Source organism: Podarcis vaucheri, assembly GCF_965113315.1.
Source record: "Podarcis vaucheri genome assembly, chromosome: 7".
Classification (NCBI taxonomy): domain Eukaryota; kingdom Metazoa; phylum Chordata; class Lepidosauria; order Squamata; family Lacertidae; genus Podarcis; species Podarcis vaucheri.
In genome coordinates, this window is record NC_138765.1 from 79253520 (window position 1) to 79277685 (window position 24166).

The 24166-nt window shown below is 45.6% G+C and overlaps 1 protein-coding gene across 4 annotated transcripts in view; it reads right to left on the bottom strand.

The window, feature by feature from the left end:
- The window catches only part of CASZ1 (castor zinc finger 1), a 450923-nt gene that overhangs the window by 232358 nt on the left and 194399 nt on the right, over positions 1–24166 (bottom strand). For all 4 annotated transcript variants that reach the window (XM_082229679.1, XM_082229680.1, XM_082229682.1 and 1 more), the window contains one exon: positions 23622–23766. The gene's annotated coding sequence lies outside the window, so the exon portion shown is untranslated. The remainder of the gene's footprint in view (positions 1–23621; positions 23767–24166) is intronic.

The following is a 24166-nucleotide window of genomic DNA, read 5'->3' on the forward strand; positions in this document are numbered from 1 at the left end:
CACTGCCCACACTGACTGTCAGCAGCTCTCTGGGGTTTCATGCAGGGAGTATTTTCCTAGCTGTACCTGGATTGAACTTGGAGACTTCTGCATGCTAAGCACCTGCTCTGCCACTGAGGTCCGGTAGAACATGGTCCTCATAATCTCAGGGTTGTGGGTTCGAGCCCCACATTGGGCAAAAATATTCCTGCACTGCAGGGGGTTGGACTAGATGACCCATGTGCTGCCTTCAAACTCTACAATTCTATTATATGGTGTAATGCGCTGTATTGTTTTTAACACTTGATTGGGAGCCGCCCAGAGTGGCTAGGGAAACTCAGCCAGCTGGGCAGGGTATAAATAATAAATTTATTATTATTATTATTATTATTATTATTATTATTATTATTATTATTATTATTCTAAGACAAGACACAGGAACACAGGAAGCTGCCTTTGGTTCATCCAGCTAATTGTTGTCCACACTGAATGGTAGTGGCTCTCCAGAGTTTTAGGGTTAATTTAAATTGTTAGATTCCTGGGCAGAGTGCGCTCTCTCTCTCTCTCTCTCTCTCTGCGAGTATTTTAAAAAGTTTTTATTAAAATGCAAAACCAACCATAGAATAAAATCATCAAAGAAAACAGGTTATGAAATACTGAAGCAGAGACAGTAAGGGGGCCAGCAATACATTCCAGATTTTTGACATACAGTAGTAGAAATTATAACAAGTCTATAAAAATAAAAACACCACTAATGTGGATATATTTAGATTTTTTAGTATCTCTGTAAAGAGCTTTGTATAGTGATGGTGCTATATAAACCAAAGAACTCCTTTCTGGGTTCACAATTCAACATCCTAAGGCTCTCAGCTACCATTAAAAGATAAGTTTCTAGCCCTTATGAGGAAGGAATGTGGCAGCACCACATAAATCTCAGGCAGGGGTGGAGTGAATAAGGTTTTCCGTGTTTTGAGCCTTCATTTCCTTATGAGTAGGAGAAGCAGCTGAAATTATGCAAACTATGCAAATGCCCTTTTATCTGCGTCACTGAATAGGCCTGGAATTTATAGAGTACATAGGCTTACTTATTTATTTTGTTAAAATACTATTTATTTTATAAGTACAAAATCCACACATCCTCTGCTCTTAAACTACCACTTCGGCGCCTGTTCTCATGGAGGCAATTCAGACCACGATTGCAGGGAGGGATAAATTAATCCAAAATGGGGATACCATGCATTTTAGAGAATATTTCTCTCTGTTTTGTTTTGTTTTAAAAAACAACAACAAATGAATAAACCACACTTCCTTTCCTGGACAGAAGGAAGGAAGGGAACAGACAATATAAGATAGGGGTTTATCTGCTGGATTGCTAAAAAGAAAAGGAATAAAGGGTCAAACATACATCCACAGCCCAAGGATCAAGAGTGCTGTGATGAAAATGAAAAGTCATTCCTAGATCCTTCCCAGTTCCACCGAAACTACATGCAGAAGTTAATTGCAGAGGAATCCAATAAAAGGGGAAAACCCTATAGGTGCAAACCACTCCAAGTCTTTAATTATCTTCAGGATACACACACACACACACACACACACAGAGAGAGAGAGTTTTGGCAGGGTAGGGTGGCTGGAGGAGTGACAAAGAGCAACAGCGAACTTCCTGAAGGATGCTAACTTGGCATTGAATAAGTTGCTGAGGACCCATCAGAAATACTTGTACTATAAACCCTTTTTTGGGTCTGTCCCCCCAAAACATGTACATAATCCACGTTCTCTTTGACATTCTCTGTCTTGTGAGATCTGTGTTGTGTGGGTTTTCTCCACACACACACCCCGCTGCACCTTTTCAAAACGAAAAGGGTTCTCTCCAATGCTGCTGCTCCTCTCAGTAGACTGACTGAAGTTAATGTATACGACTAACTTAAGTTCCGTTAACTTCAAGGGGCCCACAAGCCAACTAGTCTTACTCAGAGCAGACCCACTGAAATTAATGGACCCTTTTTTAGTCATTTGCAGCAACTTCAATGGGTCTACTCTGAGTAGGACTAGCAGTGGTGACAACCCTACCAGTTCACCTTGCTAAGCTATGAGGGGTTATCTGTTGAGTCCATATTTCCTCTGTAGCAGGAACCCCCCACCCCAATCATTCAGTTTGTACAAACTTCACACACACTCACACTCACACACGACATACGCCATGCTTCTGTTATAAATTCATAGAAAAATCAACCATACATCGTATTTGCACTGTTCCACTTTTATTTTACTCCATGAAGGAAAGACTACAAAATGGGGAAGGTTTGATATAGGCCAGCCATAATCCCTTCACCATCCCAGCACATCCACAGGAGCCCTGCCCAGTTGCTTTGCCAACCTTGATGGTCCTAGACAGAAGACCATCAAGATCACAAAGAACTTGCATATGGGAGTGGATTCAGCATGGACTGAAACAAAGGATAATGATCAGTTCTTCCCTCTGGGGGCAGGAAATTGCCAACTCCCCTTTGTCTCCTGGAAGTGACTCATGGGGAGGGGGAAAGGAGGAACCAGCCAGGTGACAGGACACTCAGGTTACCACCACAACTCCTCCCCCAACCCCTCCTTTCTGTAATGTATGCATGATGTTTCTGGGGGTGGGCTTGACCTAGAGGATGGGAATTTCAAAAGTTTTTATAAGGTCTTGCACACCATCTTTCTGGGTCTTTCCTCTCTCCTGCAAGTGAGGGGAACACCCTGTTGCAACAGTTCAATAAAGGCCAAGCCTACAGGCTGCTGTTTTGCTCCAAGTTATCCTGGTTGGTGTCTTTGTTTTGTCCAAGGGAGCCCTCGGATTTTTCCGGTAACACCTCAAAGGCAGTATGTGGGGTTGGGTAGGATGCCATTGTGGGCGGAGACTGAGATGGCAGTGGGTGGGGCAGGGATCACGCCCCCCCTCTCTGTGCCACCCTAACCCATTTCCTCTCTATGCCCATCCTGTGCCCTTTGCCCATCCTAACTCTCCTGCCACTGAATCAGAAAATAAAACTATCAAACGCTAAGCTACGTGAGTCTGTTCTACCCACAACCTCTCAAAACAAACAAATACATAAAGTGTTCAGGGGGAAACTGAGCACCCCCCAACACCCTTAAATTTCATTTTTTTATATATAAATGTGGTCATATCTCTTCAAGAGCAATGAAACAGTTTGTGTTTTTGCAAACATTTCCCTGCACATTCTACATGTATAAAGTAATATTAATAATCCAAAAAGATGGGGGGAGTTATATTTGTTTCATATGAACGTTAACATGAGTTCTTAGTCCAAACGTATGACACTATTTGTAATGGCATGAGGGGGGGGGGGTTCAATTGATTGAGTTACATCAGGCCCCTTCCATAGTACACTATAGGCCCTTTTTCCTATTTTGCATCCTCTTCCATTAACGTGATGGGGTCCAGGTCACCCCAACATTTTTCATTTCAGTTGACATTTTTGGCACACAATACCAATAAAATCCGATTACGTTCCCCCCCCCCCCCGTTAAACTGGAGTACAGTGGTACCTTGGGTTACAGACGCTTCAGGTTACAGACGCTTCAGGTTACAGACTCCACTAACCCAGAAATAATACCTCGGGCTAAGAGCTTTGCTTCAGGATGAGAACAAAAATCGTAGTGGCGGTGGGAGGCCCCATTAACTAAAGTGGTGTCTCAGGTTAAGAACAGTTTCAGGTTAAGAACAGACCTCCAGAACGAATTAAGTTCTTAAACTGAGGTATCACTGTAGTTTTGAAATTAATCATGAACTTCAACTCCAGCAAGGATTTTAAAGGGTTTCTGTGAAATCTACAACTGTGAAATACTAAGAATACAAGTTTATGTGCCTTCCAACAAACAGGAGTTTGGGAGAAACTAAGGAATGCATGCCTGCCTGCCGTGACAATCATCTTGCCACTTTGTGATGCCTTCACTTGCAACTTGGTCCATAAGCAGACACTCACAGGGTCGCCTTTAAACTCCTCGTGGAACAGGCACCAGCTCTGCTGTCCGTTAGGTATTTCTTCCATATGTGCTTTATTTAGGAAGGATCCTGTAATGAAATGTGGTACTGGGCACGTCATGTAGCCAGCTGCTCAAGAGCATCAGCATTCACTTTACGGCAGGGGTCAGCAAACTTTTTCAGCAGGGGGTTGGTCCACCGTCCCTCAGACCATGTGGGGGGCTGGACTATATTTTGGGGGGGAAATACCGTATTTTTTGCTCTATAAGACTCACTTTTTCCCTCCTAAAAAGTAAGGGGAAATGTGTGTGCGTCTTATTTAGTGAATGCAGGCTGCGCAGCGATTCCTCTTGCTGTTCTGGCTTCTGAGATTCAGAATATATTTTTTTCTTGTTTTCCTCCTCCAAAAACTGGGTGCGTCTTGTGGTCTGGTGCGTCTTAAAGAGCGAAAAATACGGTAAAATGAACAAATTCCTATGCCCCACAAATAACCCAGAGATGCATTTTAAATAAAGGGACACATTCTACTCATGTCAAAACACGCTGATTCCCGGACCATCCACAGGCCGGATTTAGAAGGCAATTGGGCCTCATCCAGCCCCCGGGCCTTAGGTTGCCTACTCCTGCTTTAAGGGGAAGAGAAAACTTTCTCGCCCTTAAGGTTGAGAAGAGAGGCTTGAGCATTGTCACCTGTTGAAACTGCAGGATTGTAGGAGTGTGTGTGTGTGTAATTATGTCTCCTTTGGTAAGCAAAGCAGAAGCAAATTCTGGAAACCTCTCTTTTGGACACTTCATTTCCTCTTCGTTGGTTTTTGAAAAAGAGTGGAACTGTGTACGTAAGGGGAGTGCATGCGAAAACAGAAGAGGATTTAGGCACACCATCCTGCTTTCATTTTTGTTCATGCAGCCACAGTCAACAGGGGGCCGATTCACAAATGCTGGCAGGGACATGAAGCAGGGCCATTGGGTGCCACAGGGAAGTTGGGGGATGCCCCCTCCACCACCAAGAGGCTCATTTAGCCCTTGCACCTCAGGCTTTCCAATAGGCCGTTACAGTGGTACCTTGGGTTACATATGCTTCAGGTTACAGACTCCGCTAACCCAGAAATAGTACCTCGGGTTAAGAACTTTGCTTCAGGATGAGAACAGAAATCGTGCTGAGGCGCGGCAGCTGCAGGAGGCCCCATTAGCTAAAGTAGTTCTTCAGGTTAAGAACAATTTCAGGTCAAGTATGGACCTCCGGAATGAATTAAGTATTTAACCCGAGGTACCACTGTACATGCATTTTACCCCATCAGACTTTTGGCCTCAAGCGACCCCAAGCTGTTCTAAAGCTTGCTTTCCTCTTCCCTCCTCATTCCTTTCTCCTTTTGTATTGTACCCATTAGATTGTGGGCCTGTGAGTAGGAACTGTCTTATCTTTTAAAATATATAAGGTGCTTAGAAAATTTGGAGCGCTTTGTAAATGAACAGGAAAAATAGTAAACTTGTCTTTGCTCTGGCTCTCCATTGCAATGTTATGGTTGTTGAGTTTGGGGAGGGTTGCTGGCAGGGGAGGACTTGGCTTTATTTTGCTTGTGCTGTGCTATTATAATGTATTATAATAGTTTATTAAAAGCCGTAAGCCACTGTGAAGGTCTGTGGTTGGGGATATATTATTATATCTACAATGTCTTTTCACAAAGTTGTTTGTCTGTTTGCTATGTATGCATTTGGACATGTCTTAAGATACCCTAACGTAACCAAATTTTGCATGTTGGTGCCTGAGAAGAGGGAGCAGGTCTCTGTCTTCGTTGGATACACTGGGATGCCATTTTGAATCAAGATGGCAGACGGAACCTTTCAACGCTGCACTTAACCACTGGTTTCAAAACTGTACCAATCTTTTTATTTATTTTTTGGCTTCTTGGAATTCCCAAGCGACATAAGCATGTGAGGCTAATGGGGTTTTAGTGGACAATGGTGTGTGTGTGTGTGTGTGTGTGTGTGTGCGCGCGCAGCAATAACCTCTAGGTGGTTCATTCCAACAAGCAAACGTTGTTAAGAGAGAACATGTGGCAGACATGGATGTGCAAACTGGTGGCTCAGGACCATCTTAAAGAGGTTTGCAAGATGTGGTGAGGGATGCCATGGATGCTTTAGCTGAGATTCATGCATTGCAGGGAGTTGGACTAGATGACCCTCGGGGTCCCTTCCAACTCTACATTTCTATGATGAAGTCCCCTTGGATAAGCTGAAATCAAGCCCCTCAGAATGCTTCTCCAAACCGATTGTTCCCAAGAGGAAAATCTCTGACAAGGGAGGGCCCTCCGGAGGAATTTCAGCCCTTCAGTTTGTACATTAACTCCTGCGAGAGATAAGGAGTTTCTAAAAAGAGGGTTTTGACACCTGTCCTGGCTTCCCTCAAAGCCGAGCCTGCCTATTCCAAACCCTCCCAGGTGGAGAGTGAAAGGCCAGAGGACCCGATTACCAGCTTAACGAGAAGCACCGTTAATGAAAAGAGCGAGGCCCATAATGGGAGACAGACCTGTGGGAGAGAGGAGTGGGACAGCGGGTAAACACAGACATTTTACGCAAAGAGAAAGGGACAGGGAAATATTTTAGTGGGCCATAAATTTGGATTTCTAATTACTTCCTCGTGTTTTTCAGCACTCCTCAGTCAAGTTTGATTAAAATTCCTTTCAAAAAAGGAGTTGTCTTCTTGCGGGGCCTCCTGTCAGGGAGCAAGCGCCATGAAAGCCCCAGAAGAGGAGGTGCTGCAAGGAGGCACTCGCATACGCAACCCTCCCAGCCAGGATTCAGTCTTCCAGTCCAGTCGTCAGGAGAAGAGGATGCCAAACCAGGAGAATAAAAATTTTAAAAGTGTAAGTGGTTAGCACTTCTGCTGTTATTTTCCTGCTTTCTAGAAGTCATCTTCTGCCTGGGGCACTCTGCACATGTTCAGATGATGCATTCTAGCTCCTCTTGCTATAGTAAAGAAAAACTTTGTTCTTCTTAAGAAAGTTACTCTGCGGGTGTTCAAAGGCCCTTGACTTGAGGTGGCAGATTGGGGTGTGTGGGTGTGGGTGTGTGATGGAGATTCTTCTTCATCCCTGATCTTACTTGCTGCTCCCCTCCCATCTGGAAATCTGTTGTAAAACTTATGAAAATGACTATTATAGAAAAACGCTTCATATGCCTAACTCTGCTCTAACACATTTCAAGTACCGTATTTTTCGCTCCATAAGACGCACCAGACCATAAGACGCACCTAGTTTTTGGAGGAGGAGAAAATGAAGAAAAAAAAAATATTCTGAATCTCAGAAGCCAGAACAACAAGAGGGATCGCTGCGCAGCGAAAGCAGCAATCCCTCTTGCTGTTCTGGCTTCTGGGATAGCTGCGCAGCCTGCATTTGCTCCATAAGACGCACACACATTTCCCCTTACTTTTTAGGAGGGAAAAAGTGAGTCGTATAGAGCAAAAAATATGGTACCTGAAAATGAGTCAAGAGACCTGAAAAGAACATAGAGCTGGAAGAGAGAGTGGAGGAAAGTGCCACTCTTCCAGCTACCTTGCCAATATCCTTCTTAAATTGTGGCGCCAAGAACTGGACACAGGACTCCAGGTGTGGCCTGACCAAGGCAGAATAGAGCAGGACAATGACTTCCCTTGGTCAGTACACAAAAGTGAATGGGAAGGCCCGTTCCCTGTACCTCATCCTGGCACCTAATACATAGCTCTCCGTCTTACAATCTCCTGCCCCCTTCCCTAATAGCAAGAGACCCATCCGCAGAGAAAGAGCTGATGGTCTACCTCTTTCTGCCAATCCCCTCTCCCCCCCCCTCCGTCGACCCATGCATGCACCCCCACCATGCCAGCTATTCAATCTCTCCTGGGGCAAGTCAAAGGGGTTAAGAACAGCCAACTGCCTCAACTGCTCCGGAGAAAGCACTTGCTTACACTGCAGCCCGCTTCCCTCTTTATTAATATGCTATTTATCACCAGCGCCAGCTTTTAATACCGTTTTGGCTTAATGTCGTTAATGAAATATAAATACCCTGCGCTAATGATGTTGGTCAGAAGGCAGTACGGGCAATTGGCAGGATTGCAGGAGGCAGCCCAAACCACTTTGCCGTGCGTGCCTGTAAGTAAGAGGATGCAAAGGCACGGCTGATGTTGGCTGTTCCAGGTCAAGAAACATCCGGCGCCGCAGGGAGCCGTTGCCTTATCTGTGGGCCACCCATGCAAGTAGGATGAGGTTGCAGAATGGGCTGCACTCCTTCAGAAGGGAGCGGAGTGCATGGGTTATGGGCAGATTTAATGTTTCCCTACGTTAAAAACTCCCTGAAGGCAGAAAACCAGCAAAGCAGGCGACAGACAAAACTAGAGCACCACCACCTCACCTTGTATCCCTGATAGGCTAGGTTGCTATTGGCAGGGAGTTTCATACATCAGGGAGCAGAAGGCAGCTTTCTATGTTCCCTGAAGACTGCACTCTTCCCTTTCCGCGGCTGTGGCAAGGGCCCAAAAGGACTGTGTACGTGCACCCACCTTACACTGAACAAAGTTACCGACAGTGGACAGCCATATGCCCAGAGAGGAAGCTCACAAGCAAAGGACAATGGAGAAGCAGGCAGTACAGTGGGGCAAAGAGATGCGTGCTCACAACGCTGTTCAGCCACTGGCGCCGCCTGAGGCAAGCCTTTCTCTCTACCCCTGCCCCTGCCCTGGCCTAAACCTACCATGCAGGCTTGTTGCAAAGCAAAAATGGGAGAAACCATTTCACACCCAGCACCCACCAATTCCTCGAAGGACGGGCAGGATGCAGGCGTGAGGAGCAGTAGGGTGTAAATGTAGACCGACAAAGGCACCTTTTAGTTTGGCACAACCTTCTCTCAATGCTTCGCGTAAGACACAGCTCCCCCCACCCATGCACCCTCCTTTCAGGTGCCGCAAATCCACTTCAGAGTTTCCCCACCCCTGCTGTGACCCCCTCTCCCCTCCCAGCTTTCCCCAATGTCACCCCCAGAGCCTCTGGGGAGCACGAGACTCATTTGCTGGGGGTTTGGCCTGACTAGTCTCGGCGGCTAATCCCTCGGGTGTCTCCTGTCAGATTATTAATTAGCTAAAGCGGATCGGCCCTGGAATAACATGCAGCGGGACCTCAGATAAAGCAGGCTAGCAGGAGGGCCAGCATGTGGCCTGCTTAAAGAGACAGGACTATTGTTTCTCCCGGCCGCCTCCATTCCTGGGACACAGAGCACCGCCTCTTCCAGGCTATCACCTTCACTAGGAACTGCAGGCCTCTGCAGGCACCTTTCCATCCACAGCTCCAATAATGCACAAGTAGGGCTGCAAACAAAAGCAGGGTGTTTGTGGCTTTGCATCAGACTTAATGCATGTCCGGAGACAGGCAAGGGATGCCCCTCTCTGCCTGCCGCTGCGCTCCCATTACTTATTTATTTCTTAATATCTATACACTGCTTGGTTGTAATGAAACTTCAGGGCGGTTCACCCAAAAAAAGGGGTGGGGGTGGGAATACTGTACAACAATGAAAGGTTAAAAGCAACAGTTCCCAAAATACCGTATTTTTCGCCCTATAAGACGCACTTTTTCCCCTCCAAAAATGAAGGGGGAAAGTGTGTGCGTCCTATGGGGCAAATGCAGGCTTTCGCTGAAGCCTGGAGAGCGAGAGGGGTCGGTGTGCAAAGTCGCGCCCGCCTCCCGATGGCTGCACAGAGCTGCCTGCATTCCAAAGCCTGAGGAGACCGGCGCGACTTACCGTTGGCCTCCCTAGGCTTGCGGGTAGCAGGCTGTTCTCGGCGCTGGGATTGGGGGAAGCTTGGGCTTCACCTGTGCCAGCCCCGCGCCTGGGGGGGGGGGAATAATTTTTTTCTTTATTCCCCCCCCCAAAAAAAAGTAGGTGCGCCCTATGGGGCGGTGCGCCCTATGGGGCGAAAAATACGGTAATTAAAATCAGCAATAAATTAAAAGCGGATTAAATATACATCAACATTATATATATCTGGGTCGGGTATATAAAACAGAAGACACCTGCTTGATGTTAGTGGACCTGCTTGGTGTTTCCTTATTGCTCACAAGTCTGCTCCCCACATCTCCACATTTTTCTACAGTACTTTTTGGAATATCAAGTCAAGATTTAGACCACACCTGGTCAGACCACACCTGGAATACTGTGTCCAGTTCTGGGTGCCACAATTTAAGGAGGATACTGACAAGTTGGAAAGTGAGCAGAGGATGGCAGCCAAGATGATCAAGGGTCTGGAAACCAAGCCTTATGAGGAACGGTTGAAGGAGCTGGGTATATTTAGTAGGGAAAAGAGGAGACTGAGGAGATACGATAGCCGTTTTCAAATTTCTAAAGGAATGTCACATGAAAGATGGAACAAGTTTATTTTCTCCTGCTTCAAGAAAGACGATTCTGACTAAACACCAGGAAGAACTTTCTGACAGTAAGAGCTGCTCAACAGTGGAACAGGCTCCCACAAAAGGGGGTGTACACTCCTTCCTTGGAGGTTTTTAAGCAGAGGTTGGATAGCCATCTTTCAGTTGAGATTCCTGCATTGCAGGGATTGGACTAGATGACCCCCAGAATCCCTTCTAACTCTATAATTTTATGATTCTAACTCCTGAACCTGCAATATACAATCCTGGATTCTGTTTCTCAATGCCCCAAGCATTTTCAGAGCACCTTTCCCTCACCACAGCATAAAGCCTGCCCATTGCAAATCAAGAATATAATTGCCAGAGTGGTCGAAACAATCCTTTTTTTCTGGGAACTCCCAGCACCTTTAAACTACACTTGCCAGGATTCTTTGGGAAGTGGTACAACAGTACTTTGAATGTATCATGCTGACCTGACCACAGTGATCCATGCGACGGTCACCTCCAGGCTTGACTACTGTAATTCGCTCTACGCAAGGCTGCCCTTGAAGCTGTCCCAGAAACTCCAGCGAGTGCAGAATGCTGCAGCGAGGCTCCTCACAGGGTCTCTGCCATGGGAGCATATTCACCCAGTGCTTTTCCAGCTGCACTGGCTCCCGGTGGAGTACAGGGTCAGATTTAAGGTGCTGGTTTTGACCTTTAAAGCCCTTCACAGCCTAGGACCCTCGTACCTACAGGACCGCCTCTCCTGGTATGCCCTACGGAGGACCTTAAGGTCCATAAATAGCAAGACCCTAGAGGTCCCGGGCCCTAAGAAAGTTAGATTAGCCTCAACCAGAGCCAGGGCCTTCTCAACACTGGCTCCGGCCTGGTGGAACGCTCTGTCTCATGAGACCAGGGCCCTGCGGGATCTGATTTCTTTCCACAGAGCCTGTAAGACAGAGTTGTTCCACCTGGCCTTTGGCTTAGAATCAGTTTGATTCCATCCCCCTCTTTCTTTTTCCTTTATCCTCTGTGAAGAGGCTGCATCCTAATGTTTTAATGTTGTGTTTTAATCTTGTTTTTTAAATTGTATTTTAATCAACTTGTTTTTATTATTGGTTGTTATCCGCCCTGAGCCCAGTCTTGGCTGGGGAGGGCGGGGTATAAATAAAATTTATTATGATTATTATTAAGTGGCCTCAGTTACAATGTTGGTAGGGGAACCCACAGAAAAGGTGGGTTCAGAAGGAAGCCAGAGAGAACTAGTATCACACAGGTGTTATGAGAAGCAGCTCCAGCATAAGGGACATCAAGGGAGGGAGCAGGAGATGGGTCAGGGACGGGCAACCCAGGCCCCTCCAGAAGAACTATAACTCCCATCATTATGCCCATGCTGGTTGAGGTTGACCACAGCTGGACATCTGGAGGACCACAGGTTCCCCATACACAATCTAAGAAATTGGGAAATGAAGCCATCTCAGGAAATCCTTTTCTCCCTGTTACAAAGTGCCAGGCCACCAACAGGCCACAGCGTGTACAACAGCCGTGGGAAATCCTTGAGAATCTGGGATCCTTGCCTACGGGCGAGGCAGCTGTGTGGGCCCAGGACCGTTTGCAGGGCTTTGTTTTGCATCCACTTGGCATTTCCCCATTCCTCCTCCTTGCTGGATTGGCTCACTTAGGCTCTGTTTGGAAACAGCAGCTTTTTGAGAACTTTAAAATGTGGAGCCACACCGAAAAAACATGCCGATGGAAAATAAGGCAGGAGGAAGATGGTAAGCCAGTCATGTGTGCTGCGTTCACACATGTAATCACCCAGAGGGCAGAAGTCGCTTCCCCATTAGCGCATGATGCACACTGTTCCCGGGTTGCCCAGAGCAGCAGAAGCTTCTCTGACATGTCTCATGCTTGGGGCATCACAACCTCTGGCTTGGAGAGTGCAGCCACTTCTGGGGATCAGCATTTCTCTCTCTCTCTCCCCCCCCCCCAGCCCTGGCCTCAGAGTCCCAGTTTCAGATTTGTTTTGATTCACACTGGTGGGGCTCAAATACTGAGTTATACTGGCACTAAACCTTCATTACCAGCTCTTAGCACAGATTACTTAGGAAAGGGGGCGGGGAAAGAGGGGCACTTTAATTGCTTTTCACCAGAAGACCCCCACCCAAAGACCACCAGGGAATGTAGGGTTAGAAACTCACGATATGTGAGCTAGGCACCAAATGGCACCTTGGTTACAGTCACCACAACAGAATGCCTGTTCCCCATGGGGTTGGTCTAGATGACCCTTAGGGGTCCCTTCCAACACTACAATTCTAAGATTCTACGATCTCAGCTACGTTGCTTGACTGTAGCTTGCTCGTACAACAATTCACTTGTCCCAGTATGCAAGAAGGAGAAACACACACAGTGGAAATGGTGTTAACTATGGGCTAGGGCAGAGGTTTTTAAACGGTTGTCTATGAGTTCCATTTGGGTGGCTTGTGGAAAGGCTGTAGGGAAAGGTAAAGGGACCCCTGACCATTAGGTCCAGTCGTGACCGATTCTGGGGTTGCGGTGCTCATCTCGCTTTATTGGCTGAGGGAGCCGGCGTACAGCTTCCGGGTCATGTGGCCAGCATGACTAAGCCGCTTTTGGCAAACCAGAGCAGCACACGGAAATGCCGTTTACCTTCCCGCCGGAGCGGTACCTATTTATCTACTTGCACTTTGATGTGATTTCGAACTGCTAGGTTGGCAGGAGCAGGGACCGAGCAACGGGAGCTCACCCCGTCGCGAGGATTCGAACCGCCAACCTTCTGATCGGCAAGTCCTAGGCTCAAGTCTAGGTTTAACCCACAGTGCCACCCACGTCCCGGAAAGCCTGTAGCACTGTCAAATATCTCCGTTCTCAGCCCTGCACTTATTTTCCTTGATGGATGGAGCTCTGTGTGCGAGTCAGCTGGCTCAATGGAGATGTCATTGCCAAACTGGTGCCCAGAAATCTCCACTTATTCTCAGTTGAATCCGTGTTAGCAGGAAAATGAGCCTGGCGCCTGAGGATGCCTCCCATTGCACACCATCAGTCCAGTGGTGCCAGGAATGCATCAGGAAAGATGCTAAGGAAGAAGGCAGAGTGCCCATTTTCAGGGAAGAGGATTGGCCCTTTAAGGCTCAAATTCTCAGAGAGGTGGTGGTGAAGCCTGGAGGAGATAGTCTGAAGGCAAAGGCAGAAAAGGCTTCAGTCTGTTTCCAATAGTTGCTGGAGAAAGTTGTTTCCTTGGAGCCATCTGCGGTCCATCAAGCGATGCCTTTCTCCCAGCCTCGCTGCGGCTCCTGGCATTGGACCAGAATGTGTCAAAGCCCCTGAGAGGTTTTTGAGGATCCCCAAAGATCCCAGTTTGAAAACCAGGGCCTTAGATAAGTCAGGTTCAGGGGAGGGTCCTAGCTTCGCATGCAAAAGGCTTCAGGGTCAATCTCTGGCATTTCTAGGTAGGGCTAGGAGTGTCCCCTTCCAGGAACCACAGAGAGCTCCCAGCAGCCTGAACAATACTATGTTTCTAGGCATCTGCAAAGGAGACTCTGCAGATTCCACATTAAAAGAAAAAAGAAAATCCTGCTTGTCATTACTCTGTATTTCTTGGGAACATGACGGAGATGAAGAACAAGTTCAGAAAACAGCCATAAAGGAAATCCTTCTCTGAATCAGATCCTCAAAGCTGATGGGGGGTGGGGTGGGGAATCAGCCTGTCGCTATCTTCAGGACAGCTGGGCTGATTTAACCAAGTTTTTACAAGGGTTCAGGTCCCCCCCCCCAGCTTCAACTTTTTCTTTTTATAAAAGCAAATTAACCGCCACTGAAAAATCTAAACAACAAAATTAAAACGTTAAACTTGCTTAAGAAAAGCAGCCTGGGGCGTAAATGGAGTAACCTATTCTTCCAAAGCAGTTAACAGACTGATCTGCTAAAAAGTAAGGTTTGGGGACAGATCTTTAAGATGCGTACCCCACCTTAAATTAACTCATGCAGGAATGCAGCAGAGAAGAGAATGAACAGGAACACACACAGAGAGAGACACCAAAGATGGGTTTTATTTTTGCTTTCTGCTTTCATCAACACATTCCTCAGAATTGCATTTTTAATAGCATCCTGTTTCTGAGAAATGTGTCTTGCGTACTTATATTGGTCCAAATGAGGGATTGTTCAAATATGTAAAGGTGGTTTACATATTTAGGAATTCTAAATGAATGTTCACTTTACTTTTTTGAATTTGGGCCCAAAAAATATTTGTGTTCAATTAGCAAAACAAACATTATTTTCTTGTTGGGAAGTGATGTGATAGTCCCAGGAAAGACAAACCAATGATCTGATTCTGTTTAAATAAGTTTTAGGTTTTCGTCAAGAGGGCAGCTCTCATGGTTCAGGTCATTTGCAGACAGCATTCTGCATGGGTAAAGACTGTGGCAGCCTAGCACAACTGCCCCACCAGAAATTGTAATTTGTTCTAGTTAGGCACACTTGAGAAGTCTGCATTTACTTTGCAAGTTCCTGTATGGAATGACCTGATATGCACTTCTAAGGCTAATGTGCAGATTGGAACTTAGCTATCCAAAACAGATTTCACACTTCTCTGAAAGCTATAGCACAGTTCTTGAAAACTTCAAAAGATACAATACTCATCTAAATCTATAGTTTGAGGGAAAACGCACATTTTGCATCTGATTCCAAGAGATAAAACATTAACAAATGTACAGTGGTACCTCGGGTTACATATGCTTCAGGTTACATATGCTTCAGGTTACACACTCCGCTAACCCAGAAATAGTGCTTCAGGTTAAGAACTTTGTTTCAGGATAAGAACAGAAATCGGGCTCTGGCAGCGCAGCAGCAGCAGGAGGCCCCATTAGCTAAAGTGGTGCTTCAGGTTAAGAACAGCTTCAGGTTAAGAATGGACCTCCAGAATGAATTAAGTACTTAACCCGAGGTAAGGTAAAGGTAAAGGTAAAGGTAAAGGGACCCCTGACCATTAGGTCCAGTCGTGGCCGACTCTGGGGTTGTGGCGCTCATCTCACTTTATTGGCCAACGGAGCCGGCATACAGCTTCTGGGTCATGGGGACAGCATGACTAAGCCGCTTCTGGTGAACCAGAGCAGCGCACGGAAACGCTGTTTACCTTCCCGCCACAGTGGTACCTACCGGTATTTATCTACTTGAACTATGACGGGCTTTCGAACTGCTAGGTTGGCAGGAGTAACCTGAGGTACCACTGTATTAAAATGCTATTTAAATACAGGTTTTTAATCTGCAGTTTAAAGTAGAAATGCAATGAAATGGTATGGTATGCAATGGTATTATGGGCAACATAGGAAGAGCCCAGCTGTTGGATCAGACCACAGGCATATCTAGTCCTGGCCCGTTTCCCATTCAGATTGCTCCAGGAAGTCCACGGGCAGGGCATGATGACAACAACCCTCATTCACTGTTAATCATAAAATCATCATCATAAGCTGGATCAGGCCAAGGCTTCTTCCAGTCCAGCATCCTGTTCTCACAGTGGCCAACCAGATACATTTGAGAAACCCACAGGGCTATGATCCACTGGTATTCAGAGGCTTCCATTTGCATTTATTAAAGATCTATTTTTCAAGTTCTTATGGACATAACTGGGACATTTTAGGAGCTGCGGAAAGGGCCTCAATTGCCCACACTCTAGGACATTCATGGAAACCATAGAAAGCTGCCTATACCGAGTCAGACCACTGAGTCTCTATAGCCCAATATTGCCTACAATGACTGGCCGTGGCTTTTCAATGTTTCCAGCAGGTAACAGTGGCAGTGAATCTCACACTCCAAGTAAGCGTTATGTGAAGATGCCATTAACATGCAAAAGTGACACCAACTGGAAATAGATGGATCCCTTGCTCTGTTTCAGGAACTGCATAGCTCAGTGGTAGAGCATCTTCCTTGTAAGCAGAAGGACCCAAGTTCAATCCCCGATGGTATCTCCAGGTAGGACTGGGAATGCACTGTGCCTGAAATCCTGTAGAGCTGCTGCCAGTCAGTGTATACAATACTAAGCTAGATGGACCAAGGGTCTGACTCAGTGTAAAGTGACTTCCCATGCCACAGCCACAGTGAATGAACAAATTTTCATGTCTGGGTGGCACCCATGATAATATATAGGAACAGGGTGCATGCTCTTTTAAACCAGGGTGGAGAACTAGGTTATCTAGGTATTCTGAGAATCATAGAATTGTAAGTCTGGGAGGGCCCCCTCCCGGGTCATCTAGTCTTACCCCATGCAAAGCAGGAATCACAGCAAAAGCATCCCTGATAGATGACCACTCAACCTCTGCTTAAAAACCTCCAATGAATCAGAATTGCAGGGTTTGAAGGGACCCTGAGGGTCATCAATCCAACCCCCTGAAATAAAGGAATCACAGCTGGAGACTAAAACTTGCATCATCATCATCATCATCCCTGACCATTGCCCATGCTGCTGGTAGTTGTAGCCCAACAACATTGGCTACCCACTGTTCTCCCCAATGTCAATGCCCTACATGATGATCTAGACCAGCCTTTCTCAACCTGTGGGTCCCCAGATATTGCTGAACTACAACTCCCATCACCCCTAGCTAGCAAGGCCAGAGCTCAGGGTTGATGGGAGTTGTAGTCCAACAACATCTGGGGACCCACAGGCTGAGAACCGCTGAATTCTAGACCTTCACTGTGGAAATCAGCCAGTCTGCATTTCCATTTGATGACCCAATGCTCAAAGCAGACAGCAGTAGCCAAGGTCAGTTCCCTTTCTGAGTAACTCTGCTTTCAGTCAGGAAACTTATTATTATTAGCACGAAATCAGGCCTCTTACATCATGGCAATTTAAGGCTCATCCTCGCCTTTTCATTTTGCAATAACTCAGGCAACTATTCAATACACAATCAAATACCAGTTATTAATGTCTGTGGGAAGGAGAGGATCTATAGATAAGGTTGCTGGAACACACCTGTGCAATTTACATGGCACAAAATCTAGGCCAGGGAAAAAACAAGAACAGAGCTTTAATTTTACTCTAAAACAATGTCTGCACTTCTCATGGGTCAAACTGGAACACTTCCGGAGCCAAATGTAGACCCTGATGGGCACACATACTGAGGCAGTCATAGAAACCCTTTTCAGGGGTAGACCTTTCAGATACCGCTGGACTCATCAACCTCAGCCAACGAAACCAGCATTTGGAGCTGATGGGAGCTGAAATCCAACCATAACTGGAGGGCCACAGGCTCCCCATCCCTGATCTAGCTCAGTATTGCCTGCACTGAATGACTGTGGCTCTCCACAGAGCAGGGGTCCTTCCCAGTTGTTGGAGATTTCACTCACACCAAGTACGAATTTTACAACTGCAGAGTGAAGACCCTTCACCAAGTGTTCAAAGCACACATTCAGCAGCAGCACTGTCTAGACCTGCTCATACTGTCAATCCTGAAAGGAATCTGGTCTTCTCAAAGGGGTGTAGCAAAAGGCCCTGTTCTTAGATGATCTGGAGCTGACAGAGCACAAGGGCAGCTGGAGGGCTGCAGCTCAGCGATCAGAGCGGCTGATTTGCTTGCAAAAGGACCCAGGTTCAATCTCTGGCACCTCTGGCTAGGTCTGGGAATGACTTCCATTTAAACCAGTAGTCCTCGAAAGGATGTGGCGTGCCACACTGGTGTGGCAGAAGAGGATGGCAAGTGTGGCGGGAAGATTCAAGGACAATCAAAGAAACATTTAAACATTTCAGTGTGCTATAGTATCTATCTAGATATTGTTTCAAAATGAGAGCAAGAGCACTGGCTATTCTTCTACAGTTCTCCATGACATATTGCTGTGAACAGGAATCTTCAACTCTGATAAATATGAAAGATCAGAAAAGAGAAAGGCTTCTTTGTGTTGATGAGGAGATGAGAGTTTGTTTGTCTCATATTAGACCTAATATAAATTAATTACCCGGCAAAAGGAAGCTCACACCTGTCATTGAGTTTGCATACATACTTAAGGTATGTATGTACGAAGCTCGTTTGACATTATATTTTGGGAATGATTGCTGTTCTTCTCTAGCTGCATGGTTTTATACTTTCTGGATGTCCTGTAATCATATTCTAAAGTAGTTGCGTTCTACGTTCTAAATCAAGCACTGCTAAGAGTTGTTTCATTTTCTTTTCCAATACATTCCTTATCCATTAAAAACATGGACGTGGCATAAGCAAATTTTAATTCTGAAAGTGCAGTCCAGAGAAAAAAGTTTGGACACCACTGATCAAAAGCAACTGTCAGCCAGTGCAGGTAATATGGAGCTAGAAGAACCAATGGATTAGCTCAGAATAAGGCAGCTTTCTATGTTCCTGTGACAAGGACTGAATAATCTCAGGGCCTTAAGGAACATGTTGCCTTCTCTCTCCTTCCCTTGATGTCCCTCCCCTCCCCTCTGCTCAGCTCTGTGCAGCCGTCAACCAAATATCTGATTGAAAGCCTAGGGGAGGGAGTTTAGAACTGTCCGGTCTGGTTAGGATTGAAGGTCAATGATCCAATACAGACGAAGGATGTGAAAAAACTGGGGAGGGGAGATAGAGAGAGAGAGAGAGAGAGAGAGAGAGAGAGAGAGAAGGAGCCTGCTCAAAGAGAGAGGATAGAGGATGCCACGAAGAGCAAGGAAGTGTCTGGAACGCAGTTTCACACTCTGAGACCCAAGGGCTGTTTTTACTCCTGTCCTTCATGCTCACATCTTGTCACACTAGAGGTCAGGTCTCCCAAGCGTTCCTGGAGAGCTGAGCTGATCCATATGGCAGGCAATATGTTGACAATATGGATTGGCCAAACGCTGGAGCAGATGGAGGCGGCAACGCGGCTTCCTGCCCAGAGAGGCCTTTCACTTTCTCCTCGTCCTCCCCTGTCGGAGCCACACCAAAAGAGAGAGGGAGCAACTCCGCCAGGAAAAGTGCCTGCCTAGGTCAAAGGCGCTGGTCCTTTCTGGGAAGGCCAGGGATAGGTTCAAAGTGAGAAGCGTCCATCATAAGGCTCCTGCTCAAAACTGTTCACGGAAGATTTGAGGCAACTGAGTGGGCAGAGCAGAAACAGCCCTTAACATCAACAACACTGATTTGCATCCAACTAAGCCCTGTTCAAAGAAGAGCCACAGAATTGAATGGACCCAGCGTTAATCACATCCTTCCATTTCAATGGGCCTACACTGACTACAATTTATTTGGATACAACTATTTGGCTTCACACAGTGCACGTTGAGTGTTCAAAGCGTAGTGCATATGTCAGACCAGTAATCCTTATAATACTCCAGTACAGTATTTAGGGGAAAGGAAAAGGGCCTATAGGTCAGGAGCAGAACACTTGTTTTGCATGCAGAGGGTCCCAGGTTCAATCCCTGGCATCTCCAGGTAATACTGGGATGAAGACTCCCTGCCAGAGATCCCTGGAAAATCTGTTGGTAGATGTTGCTGTGGTGGACAGGCCAATGGTCTGACTGGGCATAAGGCAGCTTCCTCTGTCCCTGCAGTAGACCAGGATCATCACCGCAAAGATGCAGTTCCCTCAACTGCAAAGACCACAGAGTGTGAGGACTGGTGAAATGTGAACTCAAGTTTTCCTTGTTTCCAGTCAGCTATCATGATGCCGTAGCGTAACCTGCCACCTCACCTCAGCTACAAATTCACTTTATGAGCTTGAGGGAACCCGCTGTGCTCTCCAAATTCCATGCAAAACAATGGGCCCCAACACAGTCTGTCTCACTTTGGGGCCCTTTCCCTCCAACATCTCAATCGCTGCAGGATGAGCAACGGTACGTTCTGCAACGTCGTCTAACACATATATGCAGTTGGTAGTTTGCTGCTACTCCTTGTCCACTGCCCCACGTAGCACCCATGATATTTTCTTGGATTTTCAAATGGGTCCATGAACCCAAATAAATTGGCGACTCCTGGTCTAGTCAGCCGTGCTAGCTGGGACTTATAGGAGCTGCAGTGGTTAAAGAAGACCTTTTCTTTTTGACAGTCATATTTATTATTTTGTTTTATTGATTTGAAAAAGTTTATAAACTGCTCAATATTTTAAATGGAAAAGCAAACAATATCATTAAAAGAAAAATGCAACCTAAAATGATAAAAGCAGGAATTCAGGGGATTCAAACTTGTAAAACATAATCTGATCTTATGCGTCAGGGAAAGTCGCATGACCCTGTCCTATAACTCTTGTTCCAAGTAAGACACTCCCTTTGTTCCAAACAAATCGTGGAAGATCTGTGGTTTAAAACTGAAGCCATGGATCACGCCCACTTGTTCCTGAACTCTTTGCAAGTTTCAGAGAGGAAGGTTGTTGAAATGCCCCGCCAAAGGTGCAACTGAAAGTTTTACTACTCTATGGTAAGCATTTTTAAAACAATCTCTTAGCTGGAGTATTCATCCATGTCAAGAACCAGCTCCATTGTGTTGGCTCCTACATACCCTTCGAAAAGAAGTGTGGTACTGTAGTTCTGCAAGAAAACAAGCAGAAGATTCTTCTGCACTCCTGCAAAACTACAGTCCCCAGATCCATGAGAGTTAATCGGCTTAAAAAACCAACAGGCGAAGTAGATATAATGCTAATTGTGTGGCATCCACTGAAAATGTCTACAGCCCATTTGTTAATTTATCTTGGAACAGTTATAGGCTACCTTTCCGAATAAAAAGAGAATGGTAACAAGAGAGCAACTAATGTAACAGAATAAAATAGCTCCCTCCCAAGACTCCCAAAGAACAATTCACAAAACAAATTATATTAACGTAGCAGTCAAAAAATCAGCAGTCAAAAAATTCACAGCTTGTCTAAAAGCTCCCCCTCCCAAAAGCAGACACTTGCCTCCCGCCCTGCCCCAGTCCTACCTCCTTCTCCATGATGTTTAATATAACTTAAACCAGATCCTGGTGTGATGACCTCATATATTTTTTCCTGTGCCAGGAAAAACAATTCATGTGGTGGTGGTGGTGGTGAGATGAGAATGCTGTGATGTCAGGACACGTGCAAATTCTCCAGCATGCTGGGTGAGGAAGCTAGTTGCGAGGATGCTGATCTCAGCAGCAACATGTTTGACAAGTTTGGAGCCCTTGGTTAGCACCAGGGCTGGCCCTATCATTGGGCAGTGTGTCTCAGCTGGGTGGGAGTGACAAAAAGCAGCAACAGGTTGTTGAGAAGATAGCAATATCAAAAGTAACACAATGGCCAGAAACCATAACAATGTGAAAAACTTTATGGAATAATTCAAAACATCAAAACTAACAAACTGATGTCTCTGAAAGTCTCTGAAAGTCCTTAAATGAATCATGGTGCCAGACTTTACCCGGCGGACAGCAAGCTGTGAAGCTTTGTATAATCAGCAGATCTCCAATTCTGATGTCCAACTCTGAACTCTGCTGAACAGTGCTGAACAGTGCAGGTCATCGTTTGAATATTTTATTTTCAGTTAATGAAGAAATTATATATCTTTCTACTTACAAGTGTTGAACTAATTGGCTGATGAAGAATTCAACAAAACAGTAGTTGTTATCCGGAAACACTGTTCAGCAGAGTTGGACATCAGAATTGGACATTTGCTGATTATACAAAGCTTCACAGCTTGCTGTCCGCCGGGTAAAGTCTGGCACCATGATTCATTTAAGGACTTTCAGAGAGTTCAGTTTGTTAGTTTTGATGCTTTGAATTATTCCATAAAGTTTTTCACATTGCTATTGTTTCTGGCCATCGTGTTGCTTTTGATATTGCTGACTCATATTTTGAAACACAGGGGTTTGTTTGTTTACTCATTGTTGAGATAGGGCAGTGTGTGCCACGTGGTCTGCACTCTGCCGTGCTAAGCCAGCCTGCTGACCTCAGGTGCCAGGGAAGGACTGTCCCACCACAAAAACAAAAGAAATTCAGTTGCCAATCTGGACAGCTTCTGTACTGGGATGGGAAGAGGCACCATCTTGTCCTTTGCCTCAGACAGCAGATTGTCATGGGCTGGCCCTGGATAGCGCAGATGCAGTCACAGGCTTTGTCTGTCATCTGGAGCAACGCAAGCATTTCACTTTTCGAGACGGGTGGCAGGGCACTATCAACTTATCTGTAGGATTTCTTACCTGCCCTTCTTGTAACATTCCGGTGTGGGTTACGATGACATAGCAATGCAATATTAAAATGAGCTTAAACAATTTGCATCAGAAGAATAGGGTGGGTCTTAGAAATACATCTCAGCCGCAAAAGGCCAGGGGGCAAAGAGCTATACTATGAAGGCGCCAGATGCACCTCTGTGGGGAGGGAATTCCACAGCTTCCAAGAGGGAATTAAACAGCAATGTACACAGTGTAGAACATTTTGAGCATTGCAAGATGTATCAGCCTTGGGCAACATCAGAACTTCCCTTGAGCAAGTTTTGTTTATACATGGGGCTCTAACGGAAGAAAGAAAGCAGGCAGTGCTAAGGATGAACTAGTTTGAATTAATGAAGTTCATCGAGTTAGTTCAAAAATGTCCTCAACTACACTCAAAGTAGTTTCTATAATTGCTGGGTACATAGAACACGAATTAAATCAGGAGTGGTTTTTTGGGGGGTGGGGGTGGGCTTTGAACAATTTCTAGTTCATCTGCAAGTTCATTCTCTTACCGGTGTTTTTTACGCCTCAGACTCTTTGGGCCTTTAAGTGTAAAGATCACAGTTTTGGTGGAAAAATAATTAAACAATTCACATCCACTGTATGTGGGTTGAGGTTATTTTTGGACGTTTTATTCGTCTTCTCTTATATATCTCAGCACAGCAGCTTGTAGCTTTCTGAATGTTGGAAGAAATTGCCAAAGATTACTTAGACAAGCATGAATTGAACTGTGAACTGCACATGAACCAAACTAGTTCCTTTGCCACATACTGAAGTAGAAATACCGTATTTTTTGTTCTATAAGACTCACTTTTTCCCTCCTAAAAAGTAAGGGGAAATGTGTGTTTGTCTTATGGAGCGAATACAGGCTGTACAGGTATCCCAGAAGCTAGAACAGCAAGAGGGATTCCTGCTTTCACTGTGCAGCGATCCCTCTTCTTGTTCTGGCTTCTGAGATTCAGAATTTTTTTTTTCTTGTTTTCCTCCTCCAAAAACTAGGTGTGTCTTGTGGTCTGGTGCGTCTTATAGAGCGAAAAATACGGTAGTTCCTTTTAAAAATGAACGTCCCAAGCCCTGGATGCGGACATACCTCAGCAGAGGCTTAAGAGAACCCATGCAAGTAGCTTGAGCCACAAGATCTGACTGTAAGAAAAAACAAATTAGTACCTTGTATCCTGTGTTCCCTGGGCTTGAAATCCATTCCAAATCAACACGTTGAGGAGGGGTGTCAGGATCAGTAACCCCTCCCAGGGTGCTTCAGGAAACAGATAGAGTCTGATAGGTTCCCTATACTTGTTGGTGTCTCTTTGCCCTAAGGAAACAGAGGGAAATTATTTTAAAGTAGTAATGAATTTACAGCCCCTTTTTGAGAGCAACCGCCACACAACTGCTTACAAGTGTTTTGAAAAATTACAGTTCCAATATATAAACTTTTCTGATGCAGTAGAGAGCTGTATGAATTTATCAGGTTTTATTTTACTTTTATACATAGCTAAAAAACTGTGAAAATGCCAAGCTTGCCTAATATGCTGAAGACCCATATCTTTTGATACTTTAATAGACAGATAGGTAGATTAGAGCTGTATTTTGGTGCGAATGGTGGCTTTTGGTGCAAATGTAACATGTAAGAGAGATGTGCAGCAGGACACTTCCCATGTACTATATTTATTATTTATTTCTGAAAGTGCAGAATTCCGTGGTTATAGGGTTGT